The sequence below is a fragment of the Lampetra fluviatilis genome, chromosome 67, assembly GCF_964198595.1.
Source record: "Lampetra fluviatilis chromosome 67, kcLamFluv1.1, whole genome shotgun sequence".
Lineage (NCBI taxonomy): Eukaryota > Metazoa > Chordata > Hyperoartia > Petromyzontiformes > Petromyzontidae > Lampetra > Lampetra fluviatilis.
Genome location: NC_136341.1, coordinates 2,262,359 through 2,285,990, shown reverse-complemented (window position 1 = coordinate 2,285,990; position 23,632 = coordinate 2,262,359). Strand labels below are relative to the sequence as shown.

General features: G+C 49.4%; 1 protein-coding gene across 3 annotated transcripts in view; it reads left to right on the top strand.

Moving 5' to 3' along the window:
* The window catches only part of LOC144952365 (disks large homolog 1-like), a 209,621-nt gene that overhangs the window by 74,346 nt on the left and 111,643 nt on the right, over window positions 1–23,632 (top strand). The gene's annotated exons all lie outside the window — the stretch shown is intronic.

Below are 23,632 nucleotides of genomic sequence, written 5' to 3'. Positions count from 1 at the left end.
TCCACTCACTCACTCTGTAGAACAGGGGGAGATCACACAAACTCCACTCACTCACTGTGTAGAACAGGGGGAGATCATACAAACTCCACTCACTCACTCTGTAGAACAGGGGGAGATCATACAAACTCCACTCACTCACTCTGTAGAACAGGGGGAGATCATACAAACTCCACTCACTCACTCTGTAGAACAGGAGGAGATCATACAAACTCCACTCACTCTGTAAAACAGGGGGAGATCATACAAACTCCACTCACTCACTCTGTAGAACAGGGGGAGATCATACAAACTCCACTCACTCACTCGACGCAACCGTCGCTCTGCGGGACGGGGGAGCGATGGTGCAAACTCCGCTCAATCGCTGTGTAGGACAGGGAGAGGTCATACAAACTCTACTCACTCTCTAGAACAGGGGAGATCATACAAACTCCACTCACTCTGTAGGACAGGGGGTGATCATACAAACTCCACTCACTCTGTAGGACAGGGGTAGATCATACAAACTCACTCTGTAGAACAGGCGGTGATCACACAAACTCCACTTTCTCGCTCTCAAGGTGATCACCTCCAATGTCGTCGTTTAAATTGAATCGCTTAACCGCAGGAGGTGCCGATTTCTTCGTGTTCAATGCCACTTTGTTGAGCGTCATTCACTGCTTTACACACATCCGTCCGTTTAACACGTAGGCTTTCGCGACCAATGTTATTCATAATCAACGTTTTTGGGTTTAGATCGCCGCGTTATTTATAAATGTGTCGTAACCCTCCACCACCCGACACGGCCAATCAGTAAAAAAAAGTGTCACGTTGACAAAAGACAAAATAGTTCACTGCTTTAGCCCCAGTCCGGTGCGTTGAAGCCACAACATTTACAATTTGAGTAGCACGACGTTTTTGAGTTTAATGAGTTAATGATGACGTCTATATAAGAACGGGAGACACAGCAGAGCCCCTCACCATTCTGGCGAATTGCCCGATGATGCTGGATGCAATTACCAGCGAAACGTCGTGCTACTCAAATTGTAAATGTTGTGGTTTCACGCTTCAACACACCGGACTGGGGCTAAAGCAGTGACACTTTTTGTCTTTTGTCAACGTGACACTTTTTTTACTGATTGGCCGTGTCGGGTGCTGGAGGGTTACGACACATTTATAAATAACGCGGCGATCTAACACCCAAAAACGTTGATTGTGAACACATCCGTCCACATATCCGTCGAAGGCGATTTGGTGATATCTGTCTGCTCATATGTCTGTCTATAGTTTTCCGGTTAGATTTTTTGTTGCTATTTCATTTATACCTGATGACGATGACGATGATGATTGCTTGTGTTGCAAATCGAAACGTCGTAGTATGCTATTATTTAATTCATGATTTTATCTTCATACGTCACTTTACCGAAAGAACCAAAGAATACATCCTGCAGTCACGAAAGCTCCAAAATTAAGATCATTCCCTTACACTTTACACACGTGCCCCCCCTACTGGACATGCAGTATAAGTAACTTTTGTGTTTATGATAGAGGTTTTTTTGGAGGGGGTTAGATCGCGTATATAACTATATAAATGTGTCGTTAAAACCTTCCACCACCCGACACAGCCAACTAGTGAGGGTTGTCACGTGGACAGAACGTGGCCAGTTCGTTACTAGTACAGCACTAGTGTGTTGTAGTGTATAGTGTAGTGTATAATGTAGTGTATAGTGTAGTGTATAGTGTAGTGTATAGTGTAAAATAGTGTAGTGTGTAGTAGTGGAGTGTATAGTAGTGTAGTGTATAGTGTAGTGTGTAGTAGTGTATAGTGTAGTGTATAGTGTAGTGTGTAGTCGTGTATAGTGTAGTGTGTAGTGTAGTGTCGTGTATAGTGTAGTGTATAGTGTAGTGTATAGTGTATAGTAGTGTATAGTAGTGTAGTGTCTAGTAGTGTAGTGTGTAGTGTATAGTAGTGTATAGTAGTGTAGTGTATAGTGTAGTGTATAGTGTAGTGTGTAGTGTATAGTGTAGTGTATAGTGTATAGTAGTGTATAGTGTATAGTAGTGTATAGTGTATAGTAGTGTATAGTGTATAGTAGTGTAGTGTGTAGTGGAGTGTAGTGTAGTGTATAGTGCAGTGTATTGTAGTGTAATAGTGTACTCTGTAGTGTGTAATGTATAGTGTAGTGTATAGTAGTGTAGTGTACAGTATAGTGTATAGTGTAGTGTAATAGTGTAGTCTATAGTGTAGTGTATAGTAGTGTAGTGTATAGTGCAGTGTATTGTAGTGTAATAGTGTACTCTGTAGTATAGTGTAGTGTATAGTGTAGTGTATAGTGTAGTGTATAGTGTAGTGTACAGTGTAGTGTACAGTGTAGTGTATAGTGTAGTGTATAGTGTAGTGTATAGTGTAGTGTACAGTGTAGTGTACAGTGTAGTGTACAGTGTAGTGTATAGTGTAGTGTACAGTGTAGTGTACAGTGTATAGTGTAGTGTACAGTGTAGTGTAGTGTACAGTGTAGTGTACAGTGTAGTGTACAGTGTAGTGTATAGTGTAGTGTACAGTGTAGTGTATAGTGTAGTGTACAGTGTAGTGTATAGTGTAGTGTACAGTGTAGTGTACAGTGTAGTGTACAGTGTAGTGTATAGTGTAGTGTACAGTGTAGTGTACAGTGTAGTGTATAGTGTAGTGTATAGTGTAGTGTATAGTGCAGTATATTGTAGTGTAATAGCGTACTCTGTAGTATAGTGTGGTGTATAGTGTAGTAGTGTGTAGTGTATAGTGTAGTGTACAGTGTAGTATACAGTGTAGTGTACAGTGTAGTGTACAGTGTAGTGTACAGTGTAGTGTACAGTGTAGTGTACAGTGTAGTGTATAGTGTAGTGTGCAGTGTAGTGTACAGTGTAGTGTAGTGTACAGTGTAGTGTATAGTGTAATATTCTAATACAGCACTAACGTGTGTGTTGGAGAACCAAACCAAAACATTAACACTCTGAGCACGACCAGTAATCACAACCATCTTCACCAGCCGACAGCCACATTTGTGTCGAAGTCCTCCTCCTGTCTCGTTCCTGATGTTGAGGCGTGGATGTGGTGACCACGCTTCTGCGCTCTTACACAATGTGGGTGTGTGGGTGTGTGGGGGGCATTACGGAGTCAACGTACATTGTGGATGACATCGGTCGCGAAAGCCTCGGGTGTTAAACTTCTCCGTTTCAGGTGACTGTCCATAAATGACGTCACGCGGTTTTGGACGATTTTTGACCTCCCCCCCCCCCCACTCTCTCAGAGGTCGCAAACGGGTTTTGATTCCTTACCCGTCCGTACCCGGCCGCACCAGGGTCGCAAACGGGTACCCTACCCGATACCCGGCTACCCGTACCCGATTGCGACCTCTGGGATGAAGCCACGTTGCAGGCGCGGGTGGGTTGATTCTAGGAACTTGAATTGTGAGAAGAGACAAGACGTTGGGAAATGAGTGACAATCACGGTGACTCACCAGTGACTCACGGCCTACCCGTACCCGGCCGCACCAGGGTCGCAAACGGCTACCCGTACCCGTACCCGGCCGCACCAGGGTCGCAAACGGGTACCCGTACCCGGCCGGGTACGGGTAGCCAGGTATCGGGTAGGGTACGGGTATCGGGTAGGGTACGGGTATCGGGTAGGGTACGGGTATCGGGTAGGGTACGGGTATCGGGTAGGGTACGGGTATCGGGTACCCGGTTGCGACCTCTGCCCACCCTTCAAATATGACGTCACGAAGCTCTGCCCCCCCCCCCTCCAAAACGATATTTTCATTTTGAAAATAAAACACGCTTCAAATCGCTTTAAACTATTGTCATTGTAGTGCGTGTTTAACGTGGCGCTGCACTCTGATGTTGTAGGAGTGTCGTTCTAACAATTAGTGTTGTTATAAACAATTCTACATTTACTTAAAGTTGCGCATTTTGATGTGACGTCACGTTTCTCAAACCCCACCCACCCCCTCCACCCCCCCTCGTCACACATCGTCACAAATGTCTGACCCCACCCCCCCCCCACACCTCTAAGTGCGTGACGTCATTTATGGACAGATCCCCTAGGATGTCCACGTGTTAGGCCACTTTGCCCGGTAGTTTATTTTTCTCCACGGAGTTTGTTTGCCGTTCCTATACGCAGCACTGCTATCGCGTTTGTTGTGCGTTGTGGTTGTTGTTGTTGGTGTTGTTGATGTTGATGTTTCTTATTGGTTCTTTCGGTAAAGTCACGTAGAAGGGAAATAATAAAATAATAAAAATTTAACAATAAAATACAATTCTCACGGCGTTTCGGCCACAACGCAAGCAGCCGTCCTCAGGTGAAGAACAGGTCTGTCGGAAAGACAGAGTCATTAGACTCGTTGTGGCCGAAACGTCGTGAGAATTGTATTATTTTATAATGTTTTATTTTTATTATTTTATTATTTCCCTTCTATATAAACCATAATAAAAGAATAATTGTTTTATGTGTTATTTTTATTATTTTATTATTTCCCTTCTATACAAAAATAATAAAAAATGTATTTAATTGTGTTTTCTTTTTATTGTTTTATTATTTCCCTTCTATATAAAACATAATAAAATAAGTATTTTAAAACATAATAAAATAAGTATTTTATTATGTTTTATTTTATGATTTTATTACTTCCCTTCTACGTGACTTTACCGAAAGAACCAAGAAGATGAATCCCTGCAGTCACGAAAGCTTTAAATCGAAAAGTTGTTGATGTTGTTGATGTTGTTGATGTTGTTGATGTTGTTGGAACTGTTGTGGGACCACCCCCGCGTGGTCCCCGACTGGACTGTCTGTGAAGTGAAGAGCTTCATAGATCATCGGATTTCTCCTCCTTGCAGTGTAACTCCACCATTCTGGCTCTGTGCGGGGGGCGGAGTGGGTGGGGTGGGTGGGGTGGGTGGGGTGGGTGGGTGGTTGACTAGGTGGGTGGGTGAGTGAGTGGTTGACTGGGTGGGTGGGTGAGTGGTTGACTGGGTGGGTGAGTGGTTGACTGGGTGGGTGAGTGGTTGACTGGGTGGGTGGGTGGTTGACTGGGTGGGTGGGTGGTTGATTGGGTGGGTGGGTGGTTGACTGGGTGGGTGAGTGGTTGACTGGGTGGGTGAGTGGTTGACTGGGTGGGTGAACGGTTGGCTGGGTGGGTGAGTGGTTGACTGGGTGGGTGAGTGGTTGACTGGGTGGGTGGGTGGTTGACTGGGTGGGTGGGTGGTTGACTGGGTGGGTGAGTGGTTGACTGGGTGGGTGGGTGGTTGACTGGGTGGGTGGGTGGTTGATGGGTGGGTGGGTGGTTGATGGGTGGGTGAGTGGTTGACTGGGTGGGTGAGTGGTTGACTGGGTGGGTGAATGGTTGGCTGGGTGGGTGAGTGGTTGACTGGGTGGGTGAGTGGTTGGCTGGGTGGGTGGGTGGTTGACTGGGTGGGTGAGTGGTTGACTGGGTGGGTGGGTGGTTGATGGGTGGGTGAGTGGTTGACTGGGTGGGTGAGTGGTTGGCTGGGTGGGTGGGTGGTTGACTGGGTGGGTGAGTGGTTGACTGGGTGGGTGAGTGGTTGACTGGGTGGGTGAGTGGTTGACTGGGTGGGTGAGTGGTTGACTGGGTAGGTGAGTGGTTGACTAGGTGGGTGGGTGAGTGAGTGGATGGCTGGGTGGGTGAGTGAGTGGTTGGCTGAATGGGTGCGTGTGTGACTGGGTCATCCTGAAATGAGTACCTGAGTTGGTGGATGGGTGTGTGGGTGGATGAGTGGGTGGATGAGTGGGTGGGTGGGTGGATGAATATGTGGGTCGGCCGGTGAGTGAGTGCGTGAGAGAGTGGGTCAGGGAGTGAGTGTGTGAATGAGTGAGTGTGTGAATGAGTAAGTGATTGATTGAGTGATTAACTGGGGTGGGTGGGTGATGGTTTCGTTGTGACCTGCAGGGCAGTGCTGGTTGAACAGTGTGGTGGATGCGATGACGCAGTCAAATGTCTGGCAGCCCGAGTCAGAGTGGCCAGATGTTATCTCTCTCTCGCCTGGTATTGAGAAGGTTGTGGGTTCTATTTCGACCTTGACGATGCCTCTATTAAGGATTCTGCCTGTGTGTGTGTGTCTCTCTCTCCGTGGTGTGATGTTGACTACCTCGCCTGGTGTATACAGGAGGTCGTGGGTTCCATCCCGACAATGACGATGCCTGCTGCTGTTGTTGTATATTTAGAGTCTGTGTCTCTCTCATCATCATCATCACGGTGGTAGTCAACATCTCCTAGCCACCGTGATGATGATGATGATCACGGTGGTAGTCAACATCTCCTAGCCACCGTGATGATGATGATGATCACGGTGGCTAGGAGATGTTGACTACCACCGTGATCATCATCATCATCACGGTGGCTAGGAGATGTTGACTACCACCGTGATCATCATCATCATCACGGTGGTAGTCAACATCTCCTAGCCACCGTGATCATCATCATCATCACGGTGGCTAGGAGATGTTGACTACCTCGCCTGGTGTGCAGGAGGTCGTGGGTTCCATCCCGACCCTGACGATGCCTGCTGCTGCTCTATATGTGGAGTCTGCGTCTCTCATCATCATCACGGTAGCTATGAGATGTTGACTGCCTCACCTGGTATACAGGAGGTCGTGGGTTCCATCCCTGCTGCTGTATATGTGGAGTCTGTGTCTCTCTCTCATCATCATCACGGTGGCTAGGAGATGTTAACTACCTCGCCTGGTATACAGGAGGTCGTGGGTTAGATCCAGACCCTGGCGATGCCTGCTGCTGCTGCTGTATATTTGGAGTTTGCGTGTCTCTCTTGCTGTGGTCAGCGTGGATTTTTCTTCGGGATCCTCCTCATGTGCGTGCGTGAGTGTGTTAAGTGTTGTGTTGTGTGCGTGTGAGAGTGTTGTGTGTGAGAGTGTTGTGTGTGTGTGTGCGTGCGTGTGTGTGCGTGTGAGAGTGTTGTGTGTGTGTGTATGTGGTGTATGTGTGTATGTGTGTGTGTGAGAGTGTTGAGTGTTGTGTGTGTGTGAGAGAGTGTTGAGTGTTGTGTGTGTGTGTGAGGGTGTGTATGTGTGTGTGTGAGTGTGTGTGTATGAGTGTGTGTATGAGTGTATGTATGTATGTATGTGTGTGCGTGTGTGTGTATATGTGTGTGCATGAGAGTGTTGTGTGTATGTGTGTGTGTATGTAGTGTGTGTGTATGAGTGTGTGTGTATGTAGTGTATGTAGTATATGCATGTGTGTATGTGTGTGTGCATGAGAGTGTTGTGTGTATGTATGTGTGTGTGTATGTAGTGTATGTAGTGTATGTGTGTGTGTATGAGTGTGTGTATGAGAGTGTGTATGTGTGTGTGCATGAGAGTGGTGTGTGTATGTATGTGTGTGTGTATGTAGTGTATGTAGTGTATGTGTGTGTGTATGAGTGTGTGTATGAGAGTGTGTATGTGTGTGTGCATGAGAGTGTTGTGTGTGCGTGTGTGAGAGTGTTGTGTGTGTGAGAGTGGTGTGTGTGTTAGTAGTGTATGTATGTGTGTGTGTGAGTGTATGTGAGTATGTGTGTATGTGTGTGTGTGCGTGTGCACGAGAGTGTTGTGTGTATGTATGTGTGTGTTTGTGTGTGTGTGTGAGTGTGTGTATGTGTGTGTGTGTGTGAGTGTGTGTATGAGTGTATGTGTGTGTGTATGCGTGTGCATGAGAGTCGGCGCTCATCAATATTTGAGAGGCTGCCTCTCCGTTTGCCCGAGCGGCGTGCGCTCGCCCCGTCCGGCCAGCTCGCGGAGAACTCGACACAAACCACGTCCCTCAACATGCCTCCGTGTCGGTGGCAATGCCGTACTTGCGTGAGCGCGTGCGTGCGTGCGTGTGACGGTGTGTGACAGAGTGAGTGTGTGTGTGTGTGAGAACATGTGACGGTGTGTGACTGAGTGATGGTGAGCGGGCCCGGGTAAAACTACGTGGCCGGGAGTCGGAGCCTTTCCCTGTACACCTTGGGGTGCGACAGGGATGTCCTCTGGCTCCCACATTATTTAACATCTATTTCGACTGCGTAGTTCGTGAAGCCTTCAATAGCTGTACCGGGGGAATTACCATTTGGTACAGATACAATGGGAGGCTGATCGACGCCTGGGTGCGATCAAGGGATGGCTCCCTATTGGTCAACCACGTTATGTATGCCGATGATTTGGTAATAGCTGCTCATTCGGAAGAGGAGTTGGAGACGCTGCTGCTGAGACTGGAGCGTGCCACTAAGAGGTGGGGCCTTACCATCAGCCCCACCAAAACTAAGCACCTGCCTGGGTATTTTGTACCATCGGGCACTCCACCCCCACAACTCCCAATCGGTGATGGGGCAGTTGTGGAGAGAGTGGAGAGTTTCCCATACCTGGGCAGTGTGCTTATGACCGGCTCCAGTTTATCAGCAGAGGTCTCACTCCGAATCAGTCGAGCGGCAATATCTTTTCATCGGTTGCGTAACGCTGTGTGGAAGCTACCTGGTCTGTCGCTCCGCACGAAGCTTCAGGTCTTCTCGGCCACGGTCATTCCCTCCCTTCTCTACGCTTGCGAAACGTGGACCCCCCCTAGTGGAGCATCTTCGCCGGTTGGAAACATTTAGGCTGGCCTGCCTACGATCCATCCTGGGTTTAACCAGGCTGGATTGTGTGAGGAGCTCACAAGTCCTTGAAAGATCTGGGCAAAGTCCCATCAGTGAGCTCCTCCGGCAGGCAAGGCTGCGTTGGCTGGGTCATGTAGCCCGCATGCCCAGCCACCGCATGCCTAAACAGCTTTTGTTCGGCCGGATCGAGGGGGCTAAACGGGCGCGGCACGGGCTAGAGAACAGATGGAGTGATGTGGTACAGGAGGACGTGGAGCTGAGTGGACTTGCCGATGACTGGTACCAGCGGTGTCAAGATCGGCCTCAGTGGAGGAGGCTCGTGAAGGACGCTACTGGGCAGTTGGAGGCAGTCGCCCTCCAACAACAACGGAGGGCGGAGGAGCGACGCTCACAACAACGAGCGGAGCGCCGGGTGGCTAAAGCACAGCAAGTTGGCACAGTAGGGGGCACAGGTGGTGCATCAGCCAGTCATCTCGGTCATCTCGGTCAGTCGACCCGTGGCACCTGGGTCTGCCCCGTGACCTCCTGCCAGCGGGCGTTCGACACTTCACGTGGCCTCAGGGTGCACATGGCCTGGCACAAGCGTCGTGGTGACGTCACCGCCACTTAGTGGCGAATGGCGGTTGTTGTTGTTGTTGTTGTGTGTGTGTGAGAACATGTGACGGTGTCTGACAGAGTGAGTGTGTGTGTGAGTGTTAGAATGTGACCGCGTGTGTGTGTGTGACAGTGTGTGTGAGTGTGTGCGTGTGTGTGAGAGTGTGTGTGAGAGTGTGTGTGAGTGTGTGAGAGTTAGAATATGTGACGGCGTGTGTGTGTGTGAGTTAGAATATGTGACAGTGTGTGACAGAGTGAGTGTGTGTGAGAGAACATGTGACGGTGTGTGTAAGAGTTAGAATATGTGACAGTGTGTGAGAGCGTGTGTGTGTAAGAGTTAGAAGATGTGACAGTGTGTGAGAGTTATAATGTGGCTGCAGCCGCCACTGCCCGCCACAACCGCCCTTCCACCCTTCACTGCCTTGCTCCAGGCCACAGCAGGCCACAGCAGGCCACAGCAGGCCACAGCAGGCCACAGCAGGCCACAGCAGGCCACACCGGGAGGTGTGGCCGGGGCTGTGCGTGCCGTAGCAGCTGCACGGCCCACCTGGGGAACGCCCTCGCCGCTGGCCCCGAAGCTGACGGCTGTTATTGTCCGTCTCTGTCTCCGCGTCGATTCGTTGCGATGGCGCTTTGTGTGTTTTTGACGCTGCGGCGTCTTCTGCACCGAGTCTCGGGGGGGGGGGGGGGGGGGGGGCTCTTGGGGGAGGGTCCTGCCGTGGTTTTTGTTGTCAGGAAGAGGGGGGGGGGGGTAGGGGGGGTGGCGATTGCTTTGCCCCCCCCCCCCACTCACTCAGTGTGTAATTCCAGACTGAGTGCTTGAGTGGGCGGGTGACTGAGTGAGATGGTGGTATGGTGGGTGGGTGAGTGAGTGATCGAGTGAATGGGTGGGTGGGTGGGTGAGTGATCGAATGAATGAGTGGGTGAGTGGGTGGATGGGTGGGTGGGTGAGTGGGTGGGTGGTTGAGTGGGTGAGTGGGTGGGTGGGTGGGTGAGTGAGTGGGTGAGTGGGTGGGTGGGTGAGTGGGTGGGTGGGTGGGTGGGTGGGTGACTGAGTGAGATGGTGGTATGGTGGGTGGGTGAGTGAGTGATCGAGTGAATGGGTGGGTGGGTGGGTGAGTGATCGAATGAATGAGTGGGTGAGTGGGTGGATGGGTGGGTGGGTGAGTGGGTGGGTGGTTGAGTGGGTGAGTGGGTGGGTGGGTGAGTGAGTGGGTGAGTGGGTGGGTGGGTGAGTGGGTGGGTGGGTGGGTGAGATGGTGGGTGGGTGAGTGGGTGGTCGAATGAATGAGTGGGTGGGTGGGTGAGTGGGTGGGTGAGATGGTGGGTGGGTGGGTGAGTGATCAAATGAATTAATGAATGGGTGAGTGAGTAAGTGGGTGGGTGGGTGAGTGGGGATGGTGGGTGAGTGAGTGATCTAATTAATGAATGAGTGGGTGGGTGTCTGAAGGCTGAGTCGACCTAGGGGAGGACCGTGACCGGTTCAGATTATCTCTATCACCGGTGTTGACCGTGAACGGGAATCGAACTCGGGTTGCCGTGTTCATAGCGCAGCGTTGGTTACCACTACACCACCGCTCCCCACACACACTCACTCACACTCCAATACACGCTCACACTCCCCTCCACTCGCACTCACTCATCTCTGTCGGGATCGAACCAACGACCTCCTGTAGACCAGGCGAGGTAGTCAACATCTCCTAGCCACCGTGATGATGATGAGAGAGAGACGCAGACTCCAAATATACAGCGGCAGGCGTTTTCAGGGATCGGGATCGAACCCACGACCTCCTGTACACCAGGTTAACGCTCACCCCTCAGAGTGGAGTTTGTATGATCTCCCCCTGTTCTACAGAGTGAGTGAGTGGAGTTTGTATGATCTCCCCCTGTTCTACAGAGCGAGTGAGTGGAGTTTGTATGATCTCTCCCTGTTCTACACAGTGAGTGAGTGGAGTTTGTATGATCTCCCCCTGTCCTACAGAGTGAATGAGTGAGTGGAGTTTGTATGATCTCCCCCTGTCCTACAGAGTGACTGGAGTTTGTACGATATCCCCTTGTCCTACAGAGTGAGTGGAGTTTGTATGATCTCCCCCTGTCCTACAGAGTGAGTGGAGTTTGTACGATATCCCCTTGTCCTACAGAGTGAGTGGAGTTTGTATGATCTCCCCCTGTTCTACAGAGTGAGTGGAGTTTGTATGATCTCCCCTGTTCTACAGAGTGAGTGAGTGGAGTTTGTATGATCTCCTGTTCTACAGAGTGAGTGGAGTTTGTATGATCTCCCCCTGTTCTACAGAGTGAGTGAGTGGAGTTTGTGCGATCTCCCCCTGTCCTACAGAGTGAGTGGCTCATTCCGTTGCGGAAATTTACAGCAGCAGCAATCTCACTAATCGAGCACGTCGCGTTTCATCTGAAACGTTTAAGCGGCAGAGAGACGCATCACGCCCACGCCGCTTGTGGCAGGAAACGATCATCGAACCCCCCGCTCCCCCACAATCCCCCACAATCCCCACAATCCCCCACAATCCCCACGCTCCCCCACAATCCCCCACAATCCCCCCGCTCCCCCACACTCCCCCACACTCCCCCACAATCCCCCACAATCCCCACAATCCCCCACAATCCCCCACAATCCCCACGATCCCCCACGATCCCCCACAATCCCCCACAATCCCCCACAATCCCCCACAATCCCCACGCTTTCCCACAATCCCCCACAATCCCCACGCTCCCCCACACTCCCCCACAATCCCCCACAATCCCCACAATCCCCCACAATCCCCCACAATCCCCACAATCCCCCACAATCCCCCACGCTCCCCCACAATCCCCCACAATCCCCCACAATCCCCACAATCTCCCACAATCCCCCACAATCCCCACAATCCCCCACAATCCCCACGCTCCCCCACAATCCCCCACAATCCCCCACAATCCCCCACAATCCCCACGCTCCCCCACAATCCCCCACAATCCCCCACAATCCGCGTAACTTTAGAGGCGCCCCCTCCACACCTCTCGCGACGTCGCCAGCGGCGGTGTTAGCGGAGCTGCGGTGGTGGTTGTTGTGGTGGTTGTTGTTGTTGTGGTGGTTGTTGTTGTTGTGGTGGTGGTTGTTGTTGTTGTTGTTGTGGTTGTTGTTGTTGTTGTCGTGGTGGTGGTGGTTGTTGTTGTTGTGGTGGTGGTGGTTGTTGTTGTGGTGGTGGTTGTTGTTGTTGTTGTGGTGGTGGTGGTTGTGGTGGTGGTTGTTGTTGTGGTGGTGGTGGTTGTGGTGGTGGTTGTTGTTGTGGTAGTGGTTGTTGTTGTGGTGGTGGTGGTTGTTGTGGTGGTTGTTGTTGTGGTGGTGGTTGTTGTGGTGGTGGTGGTGGTGGTTGTTGTGGTGGTTGTTGTTGTTGTTGTTGTGGTGGTTGTTGTTGTGGTGGTGGTGGTGGTTGTTGTGGTGGTTGTTGTTGTGGTGGTGGTTGTTGTTGTGGTGGTGGTGGTGGTTGTTGTGGTGGTTGTTGTTGTTGTGTTGGTTGTTGTTGTGGTAGTGGTGGTTGTGGTGGTGGTGTTTGTTGTTGTGGTAGTGGTTGTTGTTGTGGTGGTTGTTGTTGTTGTGGTAGTGGTGGTTGTTGTGGTGGTTGTTGTTGTGGTGGTGGTTGTTGTTGTGGTGGTGGTGGTTGTTGTGGTGGTTGTTGTTGTGGTGGTTGTTGTTGTGGTAGTGGTGGTTGTGGTGGTGGTGGTGTTTGTTGTTGTGGTAGTGGTTGTTGTTGTGGTGGTGGTGGTGGTTGTTGTGGTGGTTGTTGTTGTTGTGGTGGTTGTTGTTGTGGTGGTTGTTGTTGTGGTGGTTGTTGTTGTGGTAGTGGTTGTTGTTGTGGTGGTTGTTGTTGTTGTTGTGGTGGTGGTCGTGGTGATGACGGGTGAATGAGCGGGGGGTGAGGACCGCCCCATCGACCGCTCCCACCGGCGCTCGCTCGCACAGCCTCACACCGCAGCAGTACGCGCAGACCACGGTGACAGTAGCAGCAGCAGCGGTGATTGTTGTAGCAGCAGCAGTAGCAGCGGCAGCAGCAGCAGCAGCAGCGGTGGTTGTAGCAGCAGCAGTAGTGGTGGTTGTAGCAGCAGCAGCAGTAGCGGTGGTTGTAGCAGCAGCAGCAGTAGCAGCAGTAGTGGTGGTTGTAGCAGCAGCAGTAGTGGTGGTTGTAGCAGCAGCAGCAGTAGCGGTGGTTGTAGCAGCAGCAGCAGTAGCAGCAGTAGCGGTGGTTGTAGCAGCAGCAGTAGTGGTGGTTGTAGCAGCAGCAGCAGTAGCGGTGGTTGTAGCAGCAGCAGCAGTAGCAGCAGTAGTGGTGGTTGTAGCAGCAGCAGTAGTGGTGGTTGTAGCAGCAGCAGCGGTAGCAGCAGTAGTGGTGGTTGTAGCAGCAGCAGCAGTAGCAGTGGTTGTAGCAGCAGCAGCGGTAGCAGCAGTAGTGGTGGTTGTAGCAGCAGCAGCGGTAGCAGCAGTAGTGGTGGTTGTAGCAGCAGCAGCAGTAGTGGTGGTTGTAGCAGCAGCAGCAGTAGCAGCAGTAGTGGTGGTTGTAGCAGCAGCAGCAGTAGTGGTGGTTGTAGCAGCAGCAGCAGCAGCAGTAGCAGTGGTTGTAGCAGCAGCAGCAGTAGCAGTGGTTGTAGCAGCAGCAGCGGTAGCAGCAGTAGTGGTGGTTGTAGCGGCAGCAGTAGCAGTAGTGATAGCGGTGGTTGGGTAGCAGCAGCTGTGGTAGTGGTTTTATCAGCAGCAGTAGCAGCAGCAGCGGTGGTTGTAGCAGCAGCAGCAGTAGCAGCAGCAGCAGTAGCAGCAGCAGTAGTGGTAGTGGTTGTAGCAGCAGTAGTAGTGGTAGTGGTTCTATCAGTAGCAGCAGCAGTAGCAGCAGTAGTAGTTGTAGTGGTTTTAGCAGCAGCAGCAGTAGCAGCAGCAGTAGTAGCAGTAGTAGCAGCAGCAGTAGCAGCAGCAGCAGCAGTAGTAGCAGCAGTAGCAGCAGCAGCAGCAGCGGCAGTAGCAGCAGTAGCAGCAGCAGCGGTGGTTGTAGCAGTAGCAGCAGCAGTAGCAGCAGTAGTAGTTGTAGTGGTTTTAGCAGCAGCAGCAGTAGTAGCAGTAGTAGCAGTAGCAGCAGCAGTAGTGGTAGTGGTTGTAGCAGCAGTAGTAGTGGTAGTGGTTCTATCAGTAGCAGCAGCAGTAGCAGCAGTAGTAGTTGTAGTGGTTTTAGCAGCAGCAGCAGCAGCAGCAGTAGTAGCAGTAGTAGCAGCAGCAGCAGCAGCAGCAGTAGTAGCAGCAGTAGCAGCAGCAGCAGCAGCAGCAGCGGCAGTAGCAGCAGTAGCAGCAGCAGCGGTGGTTGTAGCAGTAGCAGCAGCAGTAGCAGCAGTAGCAGTAGCAGCAGCAGCAGCAGCAGTAGTGGTAGTGGTTGTAGCAGCAGTAGTAGTGGTAGTGGTTCTATCAGTAGCAGCAGCAGTAGCAGCAGTAGTAGTTGTAGTGGTTTTAGCAGCAGCAGTAGCAGCAGCAGCAGTAGCAGCAGCAGTAGTGGTAGTGGTTGTAGCAGCAGTAGTAGTGGTAGTGGTTCTATCAGTAGCAGCAGCAGTAGCAGCAGTAGTAGTTGTAGTGGTTTTAGCAGCAGCAGCAGCAGCAGCAGTGGTTGTTGTTGACAGCAGCAAGCAATCTCCAGGGATTCGGTATCGACTGTCGTCACCACCGCCACCACCACCACCACCACCGCCACTGCCGCCACCACCACCGTACCCGCCACTCTTGGCCCGCTCTTCGCCTGCGCGCCTCTCGTCACCTCGCCGTCTCTCCGCGGTGCCGGTGCCGGTGCCGCGATGATGAACTACGTGCTCGCCAACAACTCGAACGTAGCCGGCCAGCGGCCGCAGTCGCACCGCGACGGGGAGACATTCTGGCAAAGCGTCGTGGGCATCTTCTACTGGGGAGACAGCAAACCCTCGTGCGGCGGCGGCGGTGGCGGTGGCGGTGACCCGCGGCGTCGGCGCGGCCGGCCCGGTGGAGGCGGTGGTGGTGGTGGTGGTGGTCGCCCCGGTGCCGGCAGGGGGGGAGGAGAGGGAGCGGGGGGCGGCTTGGCTTGGCACACGCTGCTGGCGCTTTGCAGGTGCCACCCGGAGCTGCGTTGCGGGGCAGTGTCCAGCGAGGTAACCGTGGGTGGTGGTGCCGTGGGTGGTGGGGGGGTGGTAATGGTGGTGGTGGTAATAGTGGTGGTGGTGATGGTAATAGTGGTAATTGTGGTGGTGGTAATGGTGGTGGGAATGGTGGTGGTGGTAATGGTGATGGTGGTGGTGGTGGTGGTGGTAATGGTAATGGTGGTGGCGGTGGTGGTAATGGTGGTAATGGTGGTGGCGGTGGTGGTAATGGTGGTAATGGTGGTGGTGGTGGTGGTAATGGTAATGGTGGTGGCGGTGGTGGTAATGGTGGTAATGATGGTGGTGGTAATGGTAATGGTGGTGGCGGTGGTGGTAATGGTGGTAATGATGGTGGTGGCGGTGCTGGTAATGGTGGTAATGATGGTGGTGGTGGTAGTAGTGGTGGTGGTTGTGGTGGTTAAATGAAGAGGGGCTGTTCACACCGCGTTTGCGCGGCGCTCCCGGACGCGCTTCTGCGTCCGTCTGGAACGCTTTTCCTCTCCCATTGTCCGGGAAGCCAACTGGAGCTGAGGCACCATCATTACATCGCCCCCATCATCGCGGCCGACAACCTCGTTTCTTCAGAGCCGCCACTTTGTTTTTCGTCGTGTTCAGTTTGCTTGGCGACGTACGGCGCAAAAGAGGTCCGGTGTACATGCCCTCAAAGACAAAGGTACCCCGCACAGCCTGTTAGGGCAAGTGCTGTTTTACTGAGTAGCAGAGGTCGCAAACGGGTTTTGATTCCTTGCCCGTACCCGGCCGTACCAGGGTCGCAAACGGGTACCCGTACCCGGCCGTACCCGTACCCTACCTGTACCCGGCCGGGTATCGAGTAGGTTACGAGTATCGGGTAGCTGATTGCGACCTCTGGGATGAAGCCATGTTGCAGGCGCGGGTGGGTTGATTCTAGGAACTTGAATTGTGAGAAGAGACAAGACGTTGGGAAATGAGTGACACACGGTGACTCACCAGTGACTCACGGCCTACCCGTACCCGTACCCGGCCGCACCAGGGTCGCAAACGGCTACCCGTACCCGGCCGGGTACGGGTAGCCAGGTATCGGGTAGGGTACGGGTATCGGGTACCCGGTTGCGACCTCTGCCGAGTAGCACCTACGAAGGCCGGCACCGTGTCAACTCGGGCACGCAGAGTGTAGCCCTTGCGGATGCGCTGCGTCTGCGGCCGTCTGGAACGCGTCTTCTCTCCGATATTAGGAAGCCCACTGGGAACTACGGTGCACTTCTGTGCTAGATAATTTCCTCAATCGCGTCGGATGTTGGCAACGCTGAGATCCTGGAGTTGCTAATGGCCGTGTCGGATGTTGAGGTCGCAGCTCTGAGCTCTGCGTGTGTCTGTTGTGTGTGTGTGTGTCTTGCTGTTCATGATGGCCGTGTCGGATGATGAGTTGTATGTTTGTTTGAACTTCTTTCGCACTGTACGAAGCTAACTGTACTCATCAGAGGTGCAGTGGTGAGTCTATGGTGCAGTGCTGAGTCTATGGTGCAGTGTTGAGTCTATGGTGCAGTGCTGAGTCTATGGGGCAGTGTTGAGTCTATGGGGCAGTGTTGAGTCTATGGTGCAGTGGTGAGTCTATGGTGCAGTGCTGAGTCTATGGGGCAGTGTTGAGTCTATGGTGCAGTGTTGAGTCTATGGTGCAGTATTGAGTCTATGGTGCAGTGCTGAGTCTATGGTGCAGTGCTGAGTCTATGGGGCAGTGTTGAGTCTATGGTGCAGTGTTGAGTCTATGGTGCAGTATTGAGTCTATGGTGCAGTGTTGAGTCTATGGTGCAGTGTTGAGTCTATGGGGCAGTGTTGAGTCTATGGGGCAGTGTTGAGTCTATGGTGCAGTGTTGAGTCTATGGGGCAGTGTTGAGTCTATGGTGCAGTGCTGAGTCTATGGTGCAGTGTTGAGTCTATGGGGCAGTGTTGAGTCTATGGTGCAGTGTTGAGTCTATGGGCAGTATTGAGTCTATGGTGCAGTGCTGAGTCTATGGTGCAGTGTTGAGTCTATGGGGCAGTGTTGAGTCTATGGGCAGTGCTGAGTCTATGGTGAAGTGTTGAGTCTATGGTGCAGTGTTGAGTCTATGGGGCAGTGTTGAGTCTATGGGGCAGTGTTGAGTCTATGGTGCAGTGTTGAGTCTATGGGGCAGTGTTGAGTCTATGGGGCAGTGTTGAGTCTATGGGCAGTGTTGAGTCTCTATGGGCAGTGTTGAGTCTATGGGGCAGTGTTGAGTCTATGGTGCAGTGTTGAGTCTATGGGCAGTGCTGAGTCTATGGGCAGTGTTGAGTCTATGGTGCAGTGTTGAGTCTATGGTGCAGTGTTGAGTCTATGGTGCAGTGTTGAGTCTATGGGCAGTGTTGAGTCTATGGTGCAGTGTTGAGTCTATGGGCAGTGCTGAGTCTATGGTGTAGTGTTGAGTCTATGGGCAGTGTTGAGTCTATGGTGCAGTGTTGAGTCTATGGGCAGTGTTGAGTCTATGGTGCAGTGTTGAGTCTATGGTGTAGTGTTGAGTCTATGGTGCAGTGTTGAGTCTATGGTGCAGTGTTGAGTCTATGGGCAGTGTTGAGTCTATGGTGCAGTGTTGAGTCTATGGTGTAGTGTTGAGTCTATGGTGCAGTGTTGAGTCTATGGTGCAGTGTTGAGTCTATGGTGCAGTGTTGAGTCTATGGTGCAGTGTTGAGTCTATGGTGCAGTGTTGAGTCTATGGGCAGTGTTGAGTCTATGGTGCAGTGTTGAGTCTATGGTGCAGTGTTGAGTCTATGGTGCAGTGTTGAGTCTATGGTGCAGTGTTGAGTCTATGGTGCAGTGTTGAGTCTATGGGGCAGTGTTGAGTCTATGGTGCAGTGTTGAGTCTATGGTGGAGTGTTGAGTCTATGGTGCAGTGTTGAGTCTATGGTGCAGTGTTGAGTCTATGGGCAGTGTTGAGTCTATGGTGCAGTGTTGAGTCTATGGGCAGTGCTGAGTCTATGGTGTAGTGTTGAGTCTATGGGCAGTGTTGAGTCTATGGTGCAGTGTTGAGTCTATGGGCAGTGCTGAGTCTATGGTGTAGTGTTGAGTCTATGGTGCAGTGTTGAGTCTATGGTGCAGTGTTGAGTCTATGGTGTAGTGTTGAGTCTATGGTGCAGTGCTGAGTCTATGGTGCAGTGTTGAGTCTATGGTGTAGTGTTGAGTCTATGGTGCAGTGTTGAGTCTATGGTGTAGTGTTGAGTCTATGGTGTAGTGTTGAGTCTATGGTGCAGTGTTGAGTCTATGGTGCAGTGTTGAGTCTATGGTGCAGTGTTGAGTCTACGTCTCTATGTATGTTGAACTTATTTCGCACCGTAAGTTGCCAATAGCGCTAATTGGAGGTGCGGGGAAAGGACAGCGATCTTCCGTTGTGCGCTGGCGCAGAAGAACGGAACGACCCTCAACAATAACGACAACAATAATGACAGCAATTGCAACAACTTTCACAAACAATATAACAATATAGCAACAGTAACATCACCATAACAACAACTATGAACTCATCTTCTTGGTTCTTTCGGTAAAGTCACGTAGAAGGGAAATAATAAAATAATAAAAATAAACCAATAAAAAAATAGAACTTATTTTATTATATTATTATATTAGTTTATTCTATTATTTTAGCAGATAATATTATTTTATTATGTTGTATGTTTATTATTTTATTATTTCCCTTCTACGTGACTTTACCGAAAGAACCAAGAAGGTGAATCCCTGCAGTCGCGAAAGCTTTAAATCGAAATTCAAGATTGGTGATCTCCGTGCCAATGATAATTTCGCGTGGCGTTCTATCCGATCTGGATGCTACCGATGATTGACGAATGACTCTCTGTGCAGTACTGGGCTTTGTGAAACATTTTTGTACGTGTTAAGTCCACTCTTACATGTCGTCTTGCACTCGTAGTGTAAAGTGATCTCGTAGTATGTGGTATATAGTAGTGTATAGTAGTGTATAGTAATATAGTAGTGTATAGTAATGTAGTAGTGTATAGTAGTATGTGGTATATAGTAGTGTATAGTGTAGTATGTGGTAATGTTGTAGTGTATAGTAGTGTATAGTAATGTAGTAGTGTATAGTAATGTAGTGTATTGTAGTATGTGGTATATAGTAGTGTATAGTGTAGTATGTAGTAATGTAGTAGTGTATAGTAGTGTATAGTAATGTAGTAGTGTATAGTAATGTAGTGTATTGTAGTATGTGGTATATAGTAGTGTATAGTGTAGTATGTAGTAATGTAGTAGTGTATAGTAGTGTAGTGTATAGTAGTATGTGGTATATAGTAGTGTATAGTAATATAGTAGTATATAGTAATATAGTAGTGTATAGTAGTATGTGGTATATAGTAGTGTATAGTAATATAGTAGTGTATAGTAATGTAGTAGTGTATAGTAATGTAGTAGTGTATAGTAATGTAGTAGTGTATAGTAATATAGTAGTGTATAGTAGTGTATAGTAATATAGTAGTGTATAGTAATATAGTAGTGTATAGTAGTGTATAGTAATATAGTAGTGTATAGTAATGTAGTAGTGTATAGTAGTGTATAGTAATGTAGTAGTGTATAGTAATGTAGTAGTGTATAGTAATATAGTAGTGTATAGTAGTGTATAGTAATATAGTAGTGTATAGTAATATAGTAGTGTATAGTAATGTAGTAGTGTATAGTAATGTAGTAGTGTATAGTAGTATGTGGTATATAGTAGTGTATAGTAATATAGTAGTGTATAGTAATGTAGTAGTGTATAGTAATGTAGTAGTGTATAGTAATATAGTAGTGTATAGTAATATAGTAGTGTATAGTAATATAGTAGTGTATAGTAATGTAGTAGTGTATAGTAGTGTATAGTAATATAGTAGTGTATAGTAATGTAGTAGTGTATAGTAATGTAGTAGTGTATAGTAATGTAGTAGTGTATAGTAATGTAGTAGTGTATAGTAGTATATAGCAGAGGTGGGACAAAGTCACTGTTATGCAAGTCCAAGTCGAGTCGCAAGTCATCAAATTCATGACTCGAGTCTGACTCGAGTCCAAGTCACATGACTCGAGTCCACACCTCTGGTATGTGGTATATAGTAGTGTATAGTGTAGTATGTAGTAATGTAGTAGTGTATAGTAGTGTATAGTGTATAGTAGTGTATAGTAATATAGTAGTGTATAGTAGTATGTGAGGGGTGGGGCTGGGTGGGGAAGGTGGGGAGGGGCTGGGTGGGGAGGGGAGGGTGGGGAGGGGTGGGGCTGGGTGGGGTGGGACTGGGTGGGGGCTGGGTGGGGTGGGGCTGGGTGGGGAGGGGAGGGGTGGGGCTGGGTGGGGAGGTGAGGGGCTGGTCACCCCGTGGTGCCCTTATAAAACTCAACGTTTCACCTACTCACGCCGGCTTGTGCCCGCCCTCGCAGTCGGGCATATTTGCGGAATACACCACGCCCTGGCCGTTGACCCTGCAGGCCATTGACCGAGCAACCCAACGTTGCTACCAGCTCCCTCCGCAGGAATGTGTTGCAGTGTTCCATTTCCAGCTAGCTTGCTGAAACATCAGGGAGACATTATAGAGACGACATTTTATTAACAAAAAAAACATTAAATGTCTCACTCAGAATCTCAATACCACTGAATGTCTCACTCAGAATCTCAATGCCACTGAATGTCTCACTCAGAATCTCAATACCACTGAATGTCTCACTCAGAATCTCAATGCCACTGAATGTCTCACTCAGAATCTCAATACCACTGAATGTCTCACTCAGAATCTCAATACCACTGAATGTCTCACTCAGAATCTCAATGCCACTGAATGTCTCACTCAGAATCTCAATACCACTGAATGTCTCACTCAGAATCTCAATACCACTGAATGTCTCACTCAGAATCTCAATGCCACTGAATGTCTCACTCAGAATCTCAATACCACTGAATGTCTCACTCAGAATCTCAATGCCACTGAATGTCTCACTCAGAATCTCAATACCACTGAATGTCTCACTCAGAATCTCAATACCACTGAATGTCTCACTCAGAATCTCAATACCACTGAATGTCTCACTCAGAATCTCAATACCACTGAATGTCTCACTCAGAATCTCAATACCACTGAATGTCTCACTCAGAATCTCAATGCCACTGAATGTCTCACTCAGAATCTCAATACCACTGAATGTCTCACTCAGAATCTCAATACCACTGAATGTCTCACTCAGAATCTCAATGCCACTGAATGTCTCACTCAGAATCTCAATACCACTGAATGTCTCACTCAGAATCTCAATACCACTGATCCAATGATTTAAAAACTCCTTTGTAACCTATGTAACCATCGTCACTTTCACAATATTCAGTCGGAGGTCGTGGTGAGAAGTAAGAGGTTACATTTAGATGTAAAGCTTTCGTGACTGCAGGGATTCATGTTCTTGGTTTTTTCGGTAAAGTCACCTGAAGACGGCTGCTTGCGTTGTAGCCGAAACGTCGTGAGAATTATTTTATTATGTTTTATTTTTATTATTTTATTACTTCCCTTCTACGTGACTTTACCAAAAAAACCAAGAAGACATTCAGTGGTATTGAGATTCTGAGTGAGACATTCAGTGGTATTGAGATTCTGAGTGAGACATTTAATGTTTTTTTTGTTAATAAAATGTCGTCTCTATAATGTCTCCCTGATGTTTCAGCAAGCTAGCTGTACATGGAACACTGTAACACATTCCTGCGGAGGGAGCTGGTAGGAACGTTGGGTTGCTCGGTCAATGGCCAGGGTCAACGGCCAGGGCGTGGTGTCTTCCGCAAATATTAAAATTAATAAAAATTTATATTTTTTTAATAATTTTAATTTCATTTTTTACCTACGAGACTTTACCGAAAGAACTAAGAGTTTAATGGTACCGCCACCACCGCCGCCGCCGCTCACATCGGAGCCAAGCCAGTCGGTGTCTGTGTCACGCCAACACACAAGTGCACAGTTTCGCGTTTTTATTTCACCACTTAAGGGGGGGCCATCCATTGAGTTGCGTACGCACGGAGCGGGGAGGAGCGGCGGGGTTAAGCCAAATGCGTTCGCGTGCGAATGAGGGGGGGGGGTCTTCTGACTATGTTACGTATGCATAGGAAACAGGGGGGGGTGGGGGTGGGGGTGAGAAGCCTCGATAATAATTTGTCTACATCGGCCTTCAAGTGAGTTCGATTTGCCGGCTGTGGACAATCTGTTTGCTTGAACACGTTAATATTATTATTATTATAATATTCATCTTCTTGGTTCTTTCGGTAAAGTCGTCACGTAGAAGGGAAGTAATAAAATAATAAAAATAAAACATAATAAAATGAAATTCTCACGACTTTTCGGCCACAACGCAAGCAGCCGTCCTCAGGTGAAGAATGAAACACCACCAAGCTTAATTCTTCACCTGAGGACGGCTGCTTGCGTTGTGGCCGAAACGTCGTGAGAATTGTATTTTATTATGTTTTATTTTTATTATTTTATTACTTCCCTTCTACGTGACTTTACCGAAAGAACCAAGAAGATGAATCCCTGCAGTCACGAAAGCTTTACATCGAAAGGTGGACTATCTGTTTGCTTAAACACATTCTCAGGTTTTTTTTTTCGGTAAAGTCACGTAGGTAAAACATTAAAAGTAATGAAAGTAAAATAAAACAAAACAAAAATAAAAATAAAATTCACGACGTTTCGGAGGCAACACAAGTCTCCGTCATCAGGTGGGACCGTCACAGCCAGATTAGCTGCATCAAGTGAAGCAATGATTCAAAATGTAATCCCTTATAAGCAAGTTGAAGGGGGGGAGGAGAGGGGGGGGGAGTTCATCAGAATGTGGTAGCCAATGAATGGAACGTATCGGGAGGGAGGGGGGTGGGAGGGGGAGGGAGCCAACAAAACATTTGGCGACGGCTTGGACGCGGCTGCTGCGCACGCCAACACTTTTAATGTTTTACCTACGTGACTTTACCGAAAAAAAAAAAAACCTGAGAATATGAATCATTGCAGTCACGAAAGCTTCAAATCTAGAATTGCTTAAACACGTTAATATTATGAATCCTTGGTCGTTTCTGCGTGGATTAAATATCGTCCGTTCTATAGGATTCTGGGGGGAGGGGGGTGGTTTCAGACGTGTACGTACGCAAGTGGGGGGGGGGGATAAAAAGTTGGCGTGCGTACAGTAGAGGTCGCAACCGGGTACCCGATACCCGTACCCTACCCGATACCCTGGTGCGGCCGGGTACGGGTAGGCCGTGAGTCACTGGTGAGTCACCGTTTGTCACTCATCTCCCAACGTCTTGTCTCTTCTCACAATTCAGGTTCC